Source organism: Ursus americanus, chromosome 15, assembly GCF_024610735.1.
Source record: "Ursus americanus isolate L20-20 chromosome 15, mUrsAme1.1.p, whole genome shotgun sequence".
Lineage (NCBI taxonomy): Eukaryota > Metazoa > Chordata > Mammalia > Carnivora > Ursidae > Ursus > Ursus americanus.
The window spans coordinates 63,804,311-63,816,454 of NC_142141.1; positions in this window are offsets into that span (position 1 = coordinate 63,804,311).

The window sequence follows — 12,144 nt, forward strand, 5'->3', positions numbered from 1 at the left end:
TCCTGATGCATGACTGAGGTCCCAAAACCTCTCCTTGACTGCAGACGTCCCGAGCGTCACGATAGAATCGCTGTCTGCAGAGAGCGGCCACGACTTCCACCCCTGAGCCCGCTCATCTCATCACCAGCATGACCCCTGGTGCCCCGTCAGGTCATCTAACATCCAGACCCCGCATGGCCCTCACTGCCCACAGACACGGTGCACAGATGTACAGTGTCCTGCACCCCTCCCTCACCCACGCCTGCCGGGCACTGGGCTCTGAGCTTCCGGGCACGCCTCAATGCACACAGCTCCCCTAAGAGGAGGTCTGAATCGCCTGCGAGCTACAGATGAGGAGATGGGGCGACTTTCACAACCGGTCACTAGCAACCCAGGACTAGCGTCCAGGTCCGACCAACGGCAGCAGCCGCGCTCCACCCGGGGCCGTGTCTCCTCCAGGTCCTGGTCGGGCGGGACCTCCCTGCCCGGTCAGAGGGGGACATCCAGCGGGCGGTGCATATTCCGGCCAAAGAGTCGTGAGCCACGCATACCCTGAGGGCTCCTGGACAAGGAAAGGCCCCGCCGCACCTCGGCCCGTTGTCGGGGTCCATGCACACAAAGCCCGCGAAGAGGCTGCGCACGCCCCATGTGACCAGAGCCACAGAAGCCGCACCGGGCCGTGGCCTCGCTGCTCTCACGGTGTCCGCGAAACACTGGCCTCCTGGCGAGGCTGAAAACCGGCTCTCTCCACTGGAGTCTCTAAATTAGCAGAATGCCAGAAATCCCCAAAGAGAAAGGTCAAACAAGAAAAACGTAATTATCACGAGTCAGGAAAGAGCGGGCATGAGACAGTCCCAGCGCGTGCAGGCGGCCGGTCCAGGCACTTGTCAGTGCTGGGCCCACGGCGGCCACCCTTCCTGCCTCACGTCCTGAGGCCGGCCGTGCCACAGGACAGTCCCCAAAGCAGATCATCTACATGCAGATTAAGTTGTTAAAAGGCTCCTAATCCATCTTTTATACGAGTTGGTGCATTTGGAGAGCAACCAACTGAAAGGTAACTGGGTTAGACACCATCACTTTAAATTATAAATAACTGCACAAATACGAAATTTAAAATCTCCCCACATCTAATAAATTAGTACCGTGATACTGATACCGGCCTCCAAGGAGCCAAGTGCGGCTCAGCTCGAGTCTAGGGGGGCGGCCAGGCGGGAGGGTCCAGGTTAGCAGTCACACCTGGGCCCCTCCTCAGAGCAGACACCCCGACGGTCAGGCTCACCTGCCACCTCACCCACCCAGCAGGAGGGTCCACCCTCGCTCCAGCGGCTCCGGGCCAATCACCCCTGGGGTTGGGGGCACCTAAGACACAGCCCACCTGGGAGGCCGTGCCCACCTGCACACCTGCCACCCCCGTGGCTGCAGAGCCCCTGGCTGGGCAGGGAGCTGCAGCTCTCTCTGCAGAGAACACCGGCCCTCCAATCGGGAGGTCCTGCCAGATGGCCTCCTGGCGGGGTGTCCCAGCTGAGGATACTCAGAAGAGGGGGCTCCTGCAGGACAGTGGCTTTCAGGTGTTCTGTCCACCTAACAGAGCTAGGACTCCAGAGGGCGGGTCTCCCCAACATCCCTCCCCTTTCCTGGGGCAGCATCGGGCGGCAAGCATCATCCTGGCCTCCCTGACACAGCTCGCGCAGGTGTGGGCTCAAAGGGCTGCTCCTGGGGACCGGCCGCCATGGCTGTGCACCACTGCCCTCTGCTGGACAGGCCAGGGCGTGCGGCGGCTGGGCAGGGGCTGGCAGTGCCCACACTCGGCATCCCAGAGAGCTCCTGAGCCCGCCCAGCACCGGGCAGCCGCGCGGTGAGGCCTCCCCTGCACCTGCCTTTTAGGGGAATCACCAGTTTAAGCTCCTCTCCACGTGCTGCCTTCCAGATCCCCCTGACGGCATTTGCACCCCCGGCTGGTGGAGGGTAGGTGCCTCCTGGGACCCTCCACCGGGCGGGCCCCCTGCCTGGCCACTGTCGGAGTGCCTCCTGACACAGCGAAGCTCCTTCCTCCACTCAACGGCTAAGGACGACGCTCTGGCCCGTGGCTGCGGGCTTTCCCTTTGCAGGTGGGCCCCGTGCCACGCCGGTGGGTTGCGGGCGCAGCTGAGGAGCGGTGACCAGAGCACGCTGCTGCACTCAGGGAGATGGGCTCCCCGGCGGCTTGCAGGTTCTTTCCTCATCCTCTCTAGAAACCGTTAACCACAAACGTTTTCTTTCTAAATTTTATGGTAGTGTACTCAAATAAATTCTCAAGGATCACAGTGTAAGGCAGACGGGGAACAGAAGGCAGGACCGCCGCGAAGTGGGTCCAAGTAAAAATCTGAAATTAGTTTCTCCACATAAAAAATCTCTTCAGAGTCCTAGAAAATACAGTCGTTTCTGAATTTCCTCATTTCTGAGCCACAAAACGAGAGGAGGTGCAAGGGCAGGGCCAGGCTGTCACTTCCGTGCCCCCACTGCCACGGCCTGCTGGAGTTGGCCAGGGGAGGACCCCGAGATCCGAGTCGGCTCCATCCCTCTGCCCCTCCGGTGACTACCTGCCTGGCTCGTGTCCATGATTCCTACAAGAGGGGGACCTTTCCTGACCCCCGACCTCTAGTCACTTGGCATCCTCCATCTTCCTCGTCCTTCTCCATCTGTCTGTCCCTGAAACATATCTGGTGGCCTCAGTCTCCTCCCCTGGACTGGAGGCCGGCAGCAGCGTGGGTGCCCCCTCCAGGGCCCACCTGGCCAAGCAGGGCTGCGGCTCCCACACAGGCGAGTCAGGCGGAGGCATGCCCTTGGGCCTGGCCGTGGCGCACCAGCTCTCCGGATCCCGCTCTGACCTTGTGTGGGGTGCTCGGCCTCCACACCCCACCCATTGCTGGGCCTTAAGGACGTCAGCACCCAATCCCCTACGGAGAAACAAGGACAGCAAACCCCCAAAGAAGTCGGGGTGGCTCTGGCCAAGGTAGGTTCCAGGCCAAGGCTGGTGTCCCACAGGTGTCCAGTGAGACGTGGTCATCCTGGGTCTTCTGGGGATGCGAACTCTCCCAGGGTCCCTGTCCCACTCCCATTCCCACAACCGCTGTGAGCCAGACCCACGCCGGTGTGACACCATGGACGGGCCCACCCTGGAAAACACGGTCGTCCCCACACAACATCTTCTAAGTGTGGCCGTTTCCCACGACATGATGCACGTCTCAGAAGGTGGCTTCGCCTGGAGTCGGAAGGCGGCCACCACGAGTGGACGCTGTCCTCTCCTTACACGGGTCTTTGAGTCCCCAGTCTGTGTCTGGACGGGGAATGGAGAATGGTGGAAACGCGCTCTGCGTGACATCGGGCTCTCCCTCTCTCCTCGTCCAGGGGCATGACTGAGCTCTCGGAGGAAATTTAAATTAGGTGGGATGGAGATTCACAAGAACCCAGTGTTCACAACAGTCCTCGCCCGTGATCAGCCGGCTCTGAGGTGCTCCCGGCGTCCTGCCTGCGCCCGAGGACACACGCACAGCCATGTGTGATTGCTGCCACTCGGCCACGGCAAAGCCAGGAAGGACACGGCTCCCACGGTTTCCACCTGCCCCTTGGCAAAACCACCCTCTTCGCTTCTGAACTGTCGCTACGCTTTTGCAGACGCGCCTTGTGACTGGGGGGTCGGTGCTTGTACTTCGGGCCCCGTCGTCCTGCGACGACCAGGGTGGTAGCAGAATTCGTCACCAGCGGCTTCGGAGTCGGGCCAGACCCGGGCTCCCTCCCTGGGAGGCGCCAAGCGTGCAGGCGCCAGGTGCAGGGGGTAGTGAGGGCACAGGGTGTCTGGCCCGAGCCCCTGCGGACGCAGCAGCACAAGGTCCCCATCGTCGGAGGAGCTGGGTCCAACGAATCTCAGCCCTGCCTGGGAGACCACGGCCCGTGTGCCCCACCGGCCGGGACAGCCACACACCGGTGAGCAGGTGGGCGTGGTTTCCAGAGGGGGCACAGGCCCTGGCTAAGGACGCTAACCCAGCCTCGCCCGGGCACCTGTGAAAGCAGGTGACGGCTGTGGGGAATCGCGGCTGGGCTCACGTGGAGCCACAGGTGAGCCCCTCCTGGCGGCATGAGCTCAGCTCAGGTCAGGGCCCCTCGCAGCCACAGGTGGCCAGCTGCGCAGGCTCCAGAAGGAAGACCCCTGCTGCCGCACACGACCGCGGGGCTGCCAGGGGCTGCCTCATCCGCCAACACCGCCCATCGCCCTTCTCCTCGGCCGCGTCAGCTGCTGGGGGACCCAGGCCTTCACCCCAGGAAGTCTGAGGGCTCATTTGCCTTGTCTGTTGCTTTATGGGCCATTAGTGACCCCGACTGGGCACAGAATGGCACTGACGGCCAGGGGGCCCTCAGCTGTGGCGAGTCCTCGTGCTCGCCGGGCCAGCCCTCGCCGGGCCTGCTGGGTGAGGACCTGAGTGCAACATGTGGAACCCATGGAGCCCAAGGCCACAGGAATGAGAAGCACACATTCCCAATGTGCCCCTGAGCCTGGCGACAGAGCAGGCGGGCTGGTCCTGCTTCCCATCCTGCCCCCCAGGCCCATGGGCTGGCCACCACTCGGGGACACCCACTCCCTGGAGGACCGTGCAGACACCTGCCAGAGGTGAGGCAGAGGCCGGGGGAGCAGGGACAGCCGCCATCCCCAGAGGGGGGTCACTCCCAGTGAGGGCAACCCCGAGGCCCTGGCTGGTCCCCTTGCAAGAGGGGCCCATGCCAGCGTCCAGCACTGGTCCCTGAGCTGGTAAAAGACACCTCCATCAGGCTGGCGGGAGGGATCCCAGGCATGGCCTTCGTCCCTGCCTCCATGGCCCCTGGCCCAGCGGCCCCTGTGTGTGTAAGCACCAGGAGGCCAAGCCGAGCCCGGATGGGATTCATACATAGGTGCTTTCTGGTGGGGCAGCAGGGGCCCGGGCCCACACACTGGGCAGCTCTGACAAACACGCCCGCGCACAAACGGACCTCAGCACAGGCCATGATCTTGCCCCCACCAGCTGAGCTGCTCACCAAAGCCCAGCAGTGCCGGTCCCCGAACCACACGTCCTTCCTCTGAAGGAATCCGCCGCGGTCCTCTGCTTCGGGGAAGGTGGAACCCGCATGCTTTCCCCGCTGCTCCTGCTAAGTGCCCCGGAGAACATGGGCACCACACGCACAGCAGAGGACAGAGGGACTCTGAGAGGGACTTTGGGCCCAAGGAGCTACAGACGTGCTGCTCAGTGGCTGGGTCTCCCCTTTGCCTCACGGGCCCGACACAGGGCTGAAGGAGGTCTGAGAAGAGTCTGAAGCACGGGGTGCCTGGGTGGCTCAGTTGGTTAAGTGTCTGCCTTCGGCTCTGGTCATGACCCTGGAGTCCCAGGATCAAGTCCTGCCTCGGCCTCCCTGCTCGCTGGGGAGTCTGCTTCCCCCTCTGACCCTCCCCTCCTATGTTCTCTCTCGTTTTCTCTCTCTCAAATAAATAAAATCTTAAAAAAAAAAAAAAAAAAAAAAAAGAAAGGGGCAGACATAACACACCAATAACGACGTTCAGTGCCAACAGTCTACGAGGCCCTCCCCGCGAGCACCGCGGGCAGGCTGGAGGAGGAAGGGGGAGAAACGTCACCCAAACACGAATCAGGGAAGGCAGGGGCGGCCACGTAGTGTGGGTAGTGCGGGCGGTGCGGACCGGGAGCAGAGGAGGGACCTGGTGCGTCCCAGGTGCCACGCCCACGTGGGCTCGGAGCCGAGGCCCTCCTGGTTCTTGTCACTCCAGGCGAAGTCTCCTCGGGAAGCTTGGAAGGGTCGTGAGCGTCCGTCACACTGACCGCGCCCATGCGTGCTCCTCAGCACCCTTCCCGAAGTGCGCCAGCCTCCCCGCCTCCTGCCATGGCTCGCCTCAGACCTGGAACCCGGGGTGGGTCTGTTCTTACACAAGCAGGCGCTTCAGAGCTGTCTGTCCATCTGGCTCACCCTGGGTAGCACCGCGGCCCTGAGCTGTAACCTCAGGGAGCTCCAGGGAAACGCCCCTTGCTCAGAATCACGCACTTGGCCTCTGACAATTCCGTGCTTGCTGTTCCCGGTCTCCACCATCCTGTGGATACGGGGACCTGGCTAAAGGACAGCATCTCCTGGTGTCAATCCTGGCCTACAAAGGACAGCTGCCACTGAGAAGTGTGGAGCCCTCCCTGTGAGTCCCCACAGCCCACGGAGAGGATGCCCGCTGGGGACAGAGCTCTGAACGGCCGCGCTCCACCCCCCGCCAGGGCTCTGCTGGGCTGGTCCAGTAGCCGGGCCTCATTGCCTGCAGAGCACTGACCTGCCAGCCCACCACACGGCCCTGTCCCTGCCCCAGGGGAAGCGTTCCACTCCATCCTCCGTTAATTCTGGCAGATCTTCGCCTCCCCTGCTCTTTCGTGTCTAACGTTCTTCCCTTCACGGGCTGTGCTGAGAGCTGGCTGTGTCTTCAGCCTGGAGGCCATGGGGGCCGTGCTTGCAGAAGGACAAGGGCTCACCTACAGGCAGGGCCTCAGAGAGGGCTGTGAGTGTCCTGGTGATGCCATTCCTGACCGTGGGCAGATAGGCTTCACGGGGTGACCACGAAGCGGGGACACGGCCCGTAAGCGGAGCTTACTGACTTGCTTGGGGAAAACCAGCCATTGTGACACATTTCCTCTTCTTAAAGCCCAGTGCTTGTAATGTTTGCTTTTCCTTTCAGTGACCCCCAAGGAGTGAAGTTAGGGTAGGTGGCCACGTGGGGAGCAGGGCTGGGCTGAGAACCAGCTCCCCTGAGGTCGTGGTGGGTCAGGATGAGGCCGCGCCGTAAGGAGGCCCCGGAGCTGCACCTGGGGTAGGCCATCAATCTTCCGCACCTGCAGGACAGGGAGGCCCGCTGGGGGGCCGTGAGGTGCACCCGCTGAACTCACGGACAGAACTGCGCCCGTAGAGCTTCCGGAAGACACAGGTCCCCTGCGAAGTGCCTTGAAAGCCACGTTACTCCTGAGCTGGGACGAGGGAGCGACCCCCAAATGAAGCCTCGCGCCTCAGGCGGGGATCGCAATCGCTCCTCTGTGGTCTGGTCCATTTGATGAAAATCTGTATTTGGATGTTCCCACTTTAATAGGTTTTTGTTTGCTTCATCTGGTTTCAGAAATAGTGATTTCCATTTTTATGTCTCCAGATTCACTGGGAGACGAAGACATGGCGTTTTTACCTTATGCAAATTCCTCAGGTTTGCGTGTTTATTCAGAACACTATCTCATAAAGAGAAGGTGAAACCCCACTTGCTTTGTGGCTCCTTGCGGAGAGAAGCTGTCCCCCTGTGCACACTGAGCCGAGCCCTTGTGAGGCGGCGGGTGGTCATGCCATCATCATGCCCGCAGAGGTGTGTCCCCCACACACCTGACTCTTCCCCATGGCAGTCTGCTGCTGGATGCCTGGTGGGCAGTCTAGTGAACAGGGTGCGGGAGTCAACAGCAGGGAGCGTGCCCCCAGACCCTCATCCACCCAGTATGGGAGAATGGGCCTTATTTGGAAACCCGGTCTTTGCAGGTGTCACTGAAGATGAGGCCACGGTGGAGCAGGGGGACCCTGCCAGGGGTGGGTGTCCTTACAGGAAGGCCATACGAGGACAGACACTCAAGGACAGGAGAGCCAGCGAGCACTGAGCAGAGATGGGTGATGGTCTGCAAACCCAGGACCCCCAGGCTTGCCCGCAGGCCAGGAGGACGCTCGCTTGTGCCTTCCAAGGGAGAGCACCGGGGGCCCCGGGGACACCCTGACTTCAGACTTTCACCCCGAGAGCATGCGGTGCTGTGTTCTCAGCCTCCAGTTTGGCACGGCTCGTTCAGGCAGGGCTGGGAAACCTCACCTTTTGTCTCTGGACTCCCAGAGACGCTGTAAATCACCAAAGTCACGGTGGGAGGGGGACAGGTGCCCAACACGTCCACCCGAAACCCATGTGACTGTCTCACACATACACACTAGGTTCAAACTCATGAGCCCATTTCTGACATGCCCGACCCAGGGGGACCCCTACCTCTTGAGGCAGAGATCAGGGGCTCAGGGATGATGTCACCCAGACCCCTGCATCCCCTGCCTCAGATGCTCCTGTAGACATCACTCGGGCCCCATGAGCCCCCATCCTCTGCCAGATGACACCATCCAGACCCCACACCCCATATTCTACGTGTGACATCATCCAACCCCACACCCCCATGCTTCCCGCAATCACAGCACCCGACCCGCCACAATGCTCTCCATGTCATCTGACTCCGCAACCCCAAGCTTCATGTGGATGACATCATCCAGGCCCCTGAACCCCTGCGTGATATTATCCAACCCCTAGCCTCAATGTTCTGCCTGATGACACCACCCGCCCCACCCATACTCCGTGTGATGTCATCCAGACCTGCCCCCATATTCCATGTGATGACATCACCCACCCCACCTCCACCCACCCCATGCTCCAGCTTTGGGGGTGGGGCTTGCTGGCTGCAGAATTGCAGGCAGCTGCTACCCCACTATTTTAGCCTCAATGACCGGGGCTATGGTGTCTGCCAGGCGACCTGAGGACTAGTGCAACTTCGGGGCACCCCATGTGAACCCCATACTCCGGCTTCTGCAGCCTGACAGGAACAGTGGCCTTTCTGGTTCCGAAACTCCCAAACCACTATGCTCACAGGACGTTACCGCCCCAGAAAACCCTGTATGCAAACAGAAGGGTTATGGTTTATTACATGACTTATAAAATCTAAGAAGGACAGTAAGGATAGTAGGGGTCACCCAAACCACATTCCCAAACAGCCATTGTTTCAGTGAGTGAGCGGCAACAACACACGGACGTCCAGCAGTCTGGCTAAAAGCTCCTGACTGGGCATGCCCCGTGTACCTGCGGCTGTCTGGACAAGGCAGTCAGCATGGCCACGGTCAGCACACAACGGTCAGCACATGGCAGTCAGCACGCTGCAGTCGGCACATGGCAGTCAGCACGGCCACGGTCAGCACACAACGGTCAGCACATGGCAGTCAGCACGCTGCAGTCGGCACATGGCAGTCAGCACGGCCACGGTCAGCACACAGCGGTCGGCACACAGCAGTCAGCACACAGCGGTCAGCATGGCCACGGTCGGCACACGTTGGTCAGCACGGCCATGGTCAGGACACAGCAGTCAGCACACGGCAGTCAGCATGGTCACGGTCAGCACACGGCGGTCGGCACACAGCCGTCAGCACACAGCGGTCAGCACGGCCACGGTCGGCACACGTTGGTCAGCACGGCCATGGTCAGGACACAGCAGTCAGCACACGGCAGTCGGCACGGCCACGGTCAGCACACGGCGGTCAGCACACAGCAGTCAGCACGGCCACGGTTAGCACATGGCAGTCAGCACGCTACAGTCGGCACATGGCAGTCAGCACGGCCAGTCAGCACACGGCAGTCAGCATGGCCACGGTCAGCACACGGCGGTCAGCACGGCCACGGTCAGCACACGGCGGTCAGCACGGCCACGGTCAGCACACGGCGGTCAGCACGGCCATGGTCAGCACACGGCAGTCAGCACACACTGGTCAGCACAGCCACGGTCGGCACGCCACAGTCCACAGGGTCACTTCTAATGGCTTCAGCCAGCACACTGCCTCAGGCAAGAGAAGCGACCTCCTAGGCCCCCGTTTGGTATAATTTGCCTGAACAGTCGAGCATGAACATGCACGTGGCATCTTTCCCATGTGTGCCGGTGGACTTCCTGGGACAATTTCCCAACGAAGCACTGCAGGTCCATCTCGGTGCAGAATTCGGCTCCCCTGGGGCATACGCGGCTGGGCCACGGGGTGTGGACATTCACCGGGCACGTGCGATCTGCCTGCACACACGTGCACGGCCCTTCGTGCTCCATTCATCGGGTGTCTGTGCCTTTTCCCATTTTCCCTCCAAGATGGAATCTTTTTCCTTTCGACCTCTGAGGATATGAGGAGTTTCTTTACCATCTGAGCTGCCAGTAATTTCCCCAGTCTTCATTTGACTTTTCTGTTTTAAAGAAAACTCAACTTGTAATGTATTACAGGGAAAAGAGAACAAAAAAATGAATTCTTTCAAGTAAAGAAGACATAGAACCATGCAAGAGCTGGGACTGGTAGCAGAATAAGATGACAGTTTACACCAAAGTATTTTACGTTCCATAAACATGGACTGAAATCTCCAGTTAGAACATAAAGAATCTTAAACAACCTAGCAAAAATTCCAACTACATTTTGTTTCCAGGAGACGCAATAAAAACATAAGGATACATTCCTGTTGAAGATAAAAGGACTAAAAACGCAGAACATGCAAATACCAATCTAAGGAAGTTGGTGCGGCCAAATTAAGAAAAGCAAAACAACTGAAAGGAAAATGTACGAGCAACAACCATGATCGCTTCATAATTGTAAGAGGTTCAATTCAGTGAAACGGCCATTTTAAGTCTGAGGAAACGAAGAGCAGAGCCTCACACATCCTTCTTTAAAAAGGGAAACAAGAAAGAAGAGAGAGAACTTGGTGGAGGAGCACCCCAACCCACATCTGGGGGCGTCCGCATCCGCCGCCGGCCACACTGCACCTGCCGGAGGGCATCAGCCTCCGTGAGCGCAGCCAGGGCGCTCAGAGCAGCCAGCCACGCAACGCCCCGTGAAGCGAGTCTCAACCAACAGACTTCAAAGGACGGGATCGTCCAGAACATGTTCTCAGACCAGGACACAGATTACTAAGAGCACTCGTAATTACGCACTTACACTTAAAACTGAACAGTAACGGAAACAACCCATCCAAACAAGGGGGTGAGCTAAAGCGGAGAGTAGAGTGAACTTCATAGCGTTACTCAGGAGAAGAAGAGAGCTGAACATTAACACAGTAAAGCCGCCACCTCGAGAAGTTAGGAGAACCTCAAAATAAACAGCAAGAACATAGAAATCGAAGGTAATGGACAGAAGTCAATCAAACAAAGCCCAAATTACAGCCAAGCAGATGGACAAAGTCTGCTAAGTGGTCGATGAACTTCTGGAGAGACGCAGCCGGGACAAAACCCCAAAGAGGCACCCAGGACCCTCAGGAGGGGAGGCCATACAGACGGGGAAGCACCGAGGGGTCTCAAGGAAGCACTCCCGACGACTTTACGCCAGGACCCGTGGGAATCTAGGTAAAATGGCTAGATATCGAGAAAAAAAACACAAGGCACCAAAACTGGCTCAAGGAGAACCGGGAATGCACTAGAAACTGACGGGAAATCAAACCTTCCCACCACAGCACCAGGCCCGCAGGACTTTCCTGAGCACCCCCGTCCGTCATTGCAAACTTGCCCCTTCTCTTCTGGACAGCAGAGAACCTGGGGGCTCCCCAGCTGCAGGGGAGCACAACCCTGACACCAAGACTCAGGACAGAGAAAAAGGAAATGTTAAAAAGCCTCATCCAAGCCTAAACGTAGATGCGCAAGTCCCAAACCACAGGAGGTCCCGCAGGAAAAGGATTCCAGACCAGGAGTGAGTTGGCCCTCTCCCGGCAAAGGAATGGTTTCACTTTAGAAAATCAGACTAATTCACCGTGTCACGTATTTAATGGAAAAAAGCATCACATTCCAACAGATGGAGACAGAGTTTGGTAGAACTCCACTCAAGTTTAAAATCTTGGCCAATTGGACAGAAGGCCCATCTGTAATCAGAGCTCGGCCCGGGGGCCCCCCTCCCACAGGCGTCTGGGCTGCCCGTCGCCCTCCAGCCCCCGCAGTCCCAGGCATGTGCCAGTCAGGTCCGCTCCCTTGGAGGGCGCCACGCCACCCAGGTGCAGCTCAGACAGGTCTCTGCGGCTACTGGACACCAAGGCCGCCTGATGTCCCTCCTGTCATCCTGCTTCCGCTCCACCCCGACGAGACCGCCGGCCCCTTCCACTCCCCCCACACCTGCCCCGTGACCCTGGAGTCCCTGGACCCCTTTCCCCCACCGTCTGCCCCTCCTCCGCTTGCTCAGTGGCACTTCTGCAGAAGAGCCTCATGAGGACCCACTGTGCGCTCCCAGGTGTGCCCAGAGCGCGAACAGGTGAGCACAATCGGCAGGCCCCACCCAGCGCCGCCCCTTGCCCCCGAGGCCCGGGCTGGCCCCACAAGGGGTCCAGGAGGGGCTTTGCAC